Below are 6,000 nucleotides of genomic sequence, written 5' to 3'. Positions count from 1 at the left end.
GGATTACACTTTGCAATAATTTAGTATTTCTCTCAACACCCCTTATGAATGAGGATAAAAATTTTCATTTCATAAAAAGCCTTTGCAGACTGTCCTGTTTCAATTCTGGGAAATAATCTGAACGTGGAAAATGAACTCACATATTCCTTGATATTTAATACCTTCACAAAAGGAAAGGAGGGAATACTGGTATTTTTACCAAAGTGGGTCTTGGTAGAAAGGTCTACATTAATCTGAAGGATTTAATGAATCCTCTGAAATCGCCTTTGAGGTCTGCAGGTGTCAGGGGCAGAGTGAAGAATAAGGGGGGCAGTGCATGCTGGATCTTGTAGTTCCCGCGCTGGAGGAGAGGGAGTGTTGCATGGCAAGATGGGAGTTGAGGTCCAATTGTTCAGCAGGAAGTCATGGCAGGAATAATGTAGTTTGTCTATCGGAGACACCGCTTATAGATGGATACTTTCTCTTGGTTCTGCTCTTGCTATATTGGTGACTTACAGTCTGAGGCGGCAAACAGGACGAAAAAAAGGAAAAAAGGATGAAGTAAACGGACCGGGGGCTTGTAGGCCGCTGCTACTGCTGCTGCCAATCAATAGGCGTTAGTGCCCCGGAAGTGGCTGACCTACTGGGTTTGAAGGCGGGTGGGGCGTTTCTCTTACTACGGTGGCCGGGGAGCTCGAGGTGCATGTAGCTGCGGCGCTGAGGTCGGGGTGTCTGCGTGTGTGTCGGCTGCTTTTGTGGTGGCTGCTGGTGGAGCTGGAACATTTCCCGGTTGGTGGCTCCTGCACATTGTTTACATTTCTCCAGTTCTGTTTTCGGGTTTTCGGTGAGGGGTCGACTTGAGGTTCCTCTGACTCCGCTAGCTTCAGAGAAGGTTGGGACTTAGTGTCTCTGGTCCTTCCAAATGACCGGGTTTCTTGCGGGCCCCTGCCCTCAGTGGAGACCCAGTAGCCAACCGTTTAGGCTCTCTGAGGGTTTTGGCGCCTCCCTCATCTCTGTTTCTGGTGTAATTTGTTTTCTGACTCCTTGCCCTTCCTGGGCTCCAGAGCTAACGAACTGTAAGCCTTCCTGTGGGCAGCTGTTCCCCCTCTCCTAGAGGCTTTTCTTACGTGTTTCAGGCAGGATCTCTCGTCCCCTAAGTTATTGCATCCATTTAACTCCTTCCCTATTTCTCTCCGTTAAAAAAAGAACAGAAAAGAGAAAAAAAAAAATCCCCCCAAATCAGATTCTCAAGGTCTCTATCTTCTCATTCTTAACTCCTTTATCCCTTTTTAGGCCTTTGTTACTGCTTCAGACTCTTAACACATTTGCCTGAATATCTTAATGCTTTTCCATTCAGACATTAACGTTTAATCACTTTATTTGTTTCTTACTCATCCTCAACTCTTCGACTTCCATCCACATGTCCGGGCTTTTTAGGTTGGATGTTCAAACACATTCTTATGATGACTGGTGAATACGAGAGACGTCAACGAACAGCCAAGCATGACTCTGCTTATGAAGTTTATACTTAAGATCTATTTGGCTTACATTTTTGTTTTTTATTGATTATTTTCCCCCAAGGGGTTCACTGCTACCCTGTGGTTAGAGGAGAATACCTCGTCCTACAGCTCTTCGTATCTGAATTACTTAGATGGGATTTTTTTTCCCTTCTCCTACTCGAAACATATGTCCCCAGTAGAATTTTTGCAATGATTTTGTGTCAGTTAATAGCAGATAGACACAAGGGAATGCTCTTTCGTCCTTGGTTGTTTATGATTTGTAATTAGATTGTGAGTCATTGAAAGTACACAGAGGGATTAGAAAAGCTTTGAAAGGTAAAGTGTGTGTGTGTACCAATTTACAAGTAAATAAAGTGTCTTCCCTGAACAAGGGAGAGTTTCTAATTAGTCGAATAATCTGATGGTGTATTAAATTAATTCTCAGTTCTTTCACTGTAAAATTTTGGGACGTGTTTAAAGTTAAAAAGTAGCCAACATGAGAACTTTTATAGTTTAGTAAAAAGAGTTTAAAAACCATTTAACTGGGCTTCCCTGGTGGCGCAGTGGTTGAGAGTCCGCCTGCCGATGCAGGGGACATGGGTTCGTGCCCCGGTCTGGGAAGACCCCACATGCCGCAGAGCGGCTTGGCCCGTGAGCCATGGCCGCCGAGCCTGCGCATCCGGAGCCTGTGCTCCGCAACGGGAGAGGCCACAACAGTGAGAGGCCCGCGTACCGCAAAAAAAAAAAAACCATTTAAGTGATGCTCCTTTTTCTGTAAAATGGAATACAAATATATTGAAAAGTTTATTTGTTGTGATTGTTTATGAGATATTTCTATATATTTTTAAATTTATTTTATTTATTTAGTTTTGGCTGCGTTGGGTGTTCGTTTCTGTGTGCCGGCTTTCTCTAGTTGCGGTGAGCGGGGGCTACTCTTTGTTGTGGTGCGCGGGCTTCTCATTGCGGTGGCTTCTTGTTGCAGAGCATGGGCTCTAGGCACGCGGGCTTCAGTAGTTGTGGCTTGCGGGCTCTAGAGCACAGGCTCAGTAGTTGTGGCGCATGGGCTTATTTGCTCTGCGGCATGTGGGATCTTCCCGGACCAGGGCTCGAACCCGTGTCCCCTGCATTGGCAGGCGGATTCTTAACCACTGCGCTGCCAGGGAAGCCCCTTCTACATAATTTGATAGATCTGGTAAAATAGCATTGTTTACTATTCAGTAATGTTTTGTAGCCAGAAATTTTTGTACTTCTTGTCTTTCTGGGGACCATGTAACTTAAATAACTTTGCAGCTTTCTTCTGTTCTGAGTATTTTACTATTCTAATAGCAAAATTATTGTTCTTCTTTAGGAGTCAAATATAATCTCTATGTCAATAAAGTATAAATATTAATACATGTACCCAGTCTAAATTAGGTTATTCCTAATTAGTCAGAAATGGTTTTAGCCATGTTTAAGAGTGGGGCTAAATGTATAATATTTCAGAATTAATTCACTCATGAAATTCTTTATTGGATAAATGATATGAGGCTAAACATTACTCAAATTTTTTATATTTTTCCTGAGATTTTATTCATTTAGTAGGCATTTATTAAATCCTTTTTACTATTTAACTTTTGTCATAATATCATCAAAACATTTATTGAGAACATCCTCTTGTCCTCAGCTCTGTACCAGATGCTTTAAAGCAAGGGTCCCCATCCCCCGAGCCACGGACTGGTACTGGTCTTCGGCCTGTTAGGAACGGGGCTGCCCAGCAGGAGGTGAGTGGTGGGCGAGCGAAGCTTCATCTGCCACTTCTCATCACTTGCATTACCACCTGAACCATATTCCCCTCCTCACGAAACTGGTTCCTGGTGCCAAAAAGTTTGGGGACCGCTGCTTTAAAGCATTATTGCGTTAAATCATTATACCAACTCATTGAGCTACTGAGTATTATTTACATTTAGCAGATGAAGAAACTGAAGCTCAAAGAATTCAAGTAATTTAGTCCAGTTCCTTTTGACTCTTCCCACTTAACTACAGTTGCAAAGATTTGTTCACTACTCTGGAATATATAAAGAGCATTAATTCAATAAATACTTGCTAAGCAGCTATTACATACCAGATAGTCTTCTAGGTGCTGGGAATATAACAGTGAACAAGAGACAAAAGTCCCTGCTCTTAGGGAGCTTACACTCTATCAGAATGTTTGACATGTAAACCTTGCCTTCAAGAAACAAAATATAGCCAGTATGCGTTTGGTTTTATGTGTTTTAGAATGTTAAGGTTGAAAAGAGAGATTATTAACCAGGGACTATTTCATGAAGAAGATGAGATTTGATCTAGAACTAAAATAGTATAAATTTGGTAGGTAGAAATTGGGAGGAAAGTAATTCCAGTTTGAGGCATAAAATGAGCAAAATTCTAAATTGTAGGAGAGAGAGATTAGTGGGAGGGACAGTTAACTGGATTGCTTTGTATCTTCATTTCTTTGCATATAGGTGGGCAGTGTTGGCTGAATTTGAAACAAATGTTTAAATGAATGAAGCTGTGGCAAGAGCTCAGATACCAGGCGATGAGGAATTAGACAAATCTAGTGTTATTATTGTGGGATTTAAAGAAAAGAATTAATTGGATAACTGTTGGTGAAAGAACCAGTAAGCAGTTAATTATTGAATGTTGGGAGTGGCGTGGTGGCCAAAGGAGAAGGGAGGCTAGCCTACCATGTTTGAACTGAGTGGGTCAGTTGTATTGTAGATTTACCTGTGATGAGGGTTTTTTGTTTGTTTGTTTATTTTATTCCAAGATGCACCATTATTTTATGAACTGCCGTGAAAGAAAAAAAATATTGCCCATTAAACATAAAAAGATTGTCAACTGTAAGGTGTATTCAGTTTCAGAGTTTAAAATGTAAAAATGTGTGATCTAGAAATGATGAAATAAGGTACTCCTTATGATGGTTCGTGAGCCTTGTAACTACTTAATTTTTTTGGACTGTTTATAAATGTTTGTAATCTTTGACATGCATTCAATCATTTAGCGTTTATTTATTTACTAGGCACGCTTCTAGGCCACAGTGATATAGTGATGAGTAAATGCAGTCTCTACCTCATAGAACTTATGAGGGGAGGCAGACATAAATCAAATATTCCATCAAAGAAATGTAAAGTTGCAACTATTGTAAGTTCTATGAAAAAGGACTTGATGTTATACAGAAGAAAAACTGTTTACAGAGGAGATAAGAGTGTGGATGAGGAGAGGCCAGATGAGAGATGGTGATATCTTAGACAAGGTGGTGGTGAAGACAGGTAAAAGTGGATGGGTTTTAGAGATGTTTAGGAGGTAGAACTGGGTGATGAATTGGATATGAGGAATGAGGGAGAGAAAGGTGCCATCAGCCACCACTAGCATTTTGGCTTATGTAACTGGATGGATTGTGGTACAGTTCATTGAGGTAGAGAACATTGTAAGATGACTGGGTTTGGGGGGACATGCTTTGTTTGTTAATATTTTTTCACCGTGGCATCAGTGTTCAAGGTTTATGTCTTAATTATTCTTTTTTTCCTTTTATGTCATTGTTTAAGTTAAGTATGTTTGAGGAATGCTGTACCTGAAATAAGTTTTTTCAGTATTTTTTCCCTTGAGTGGGCAGGGATAAGGGTCTAGATGAAGGCTTTTGGAAATATGTTGGTATTTGTTTTGAATTTATATGTAACATATTCAACCATATATATGAATAGGTAACTGAGTAATACAGCTCTATATCATTTTTATTTGCACTTGGGATTTGGCAGTAAATTGGGCATCTGGTTAAATTCTAACTTCATTCAGTTGGTGTATGTGTAGATATAAATATGTATTAGGGAAAAAAGACATGCTTATGATTTTCTTTGAAATAACTCCATTGTGTAGTTTTTGGTAGATATTGAATTAATACAGTCAGTTATTATTTAAATTTTACATTTCAAAGTAAAGCAGTAGAGGGTACAGAGCAAAAGGCTTGGGCTTGGAGTCAAATTGCCTGGATTCAGGGTGTGTTTTGCTATTTAGTAGCAGTATGGTCTTGCAAAAGTTATTTAGCCTTTGTTATTTTTTAAATCTATAAAATGAGGATAATAATAGTACCTGCCTTATAGAGTTGTTGTGAGGATTAAATGAGATGGTACGTGTTCATAGGTTTACAAAATTCCTGGTACAGAGTTTGTTTATTATTATTGTTATTATTATTATAGTGATGTGGTGTCTGGGATCATCTGTACTTCTGTAACATTTTAATTTAGAGTTCCTTTTAACTAATAGATCTTGATTGGGGAAAAAATCGTTTGGCAGTCATATTTGGATTTGGAGAAAATATTATACAAGACAGCTTTTGTTTATTCACAATTGTCCTAGGTGAGTCAGCACATGTCATCTTTCACAGAATTCTCATCAGAGATTATGGTTAGTCTACAGCTATAATTGGAAGTTAATGATGGATTGGCTTATAATTACTTATTATTTGTTAGGATTATTACTTTTATTTTTAGTCCAACCTGTCTGAACT

The 6,000-nt window shown here is 39.5% G+C and overlaps 1 protein-coding gene across 1 annotated transcript in view; it reads left to right on the top strand.

Moving 5' to 3' along the window:
• The first annotated feature begins 648 nt into the window (after positions 1-648).
• Positions 649-6,000, top strand: part of ATG4C (autophagy related 4C cysteine peptidase) — an 87,739-nt gene continuing 82,387 nt past the window's right edge. Inside the window, exon 1 of the mRNA XM_081225793.1 lies at positions 649-768. The gene's annotated coding sequence lies outside the window, so the exon portion shown is untranslated. The remainder of the gene's footprint in view (positions 769-6,000) is intronic.

The sequence above is a fragment of the Mesoplodon bidens genome (genome assembly GCF_964165515.1).
Source record: "Mesoplodon bidens genome assembly, chromosome: 2".
Classification (NCBI taxonomy): domain Eukaryota; kingdom Metazoa; phylum Chordata; class Mammalia; order Artiodactyla; family Ziphiidae; genus Mesoplodon; species Mesoplodon bidens.
The sequence above is the reverse complement of the archived record's forward strand: the minus strand, read 5'-3'. Positions and strand labels throughout refer to the sequence as shown.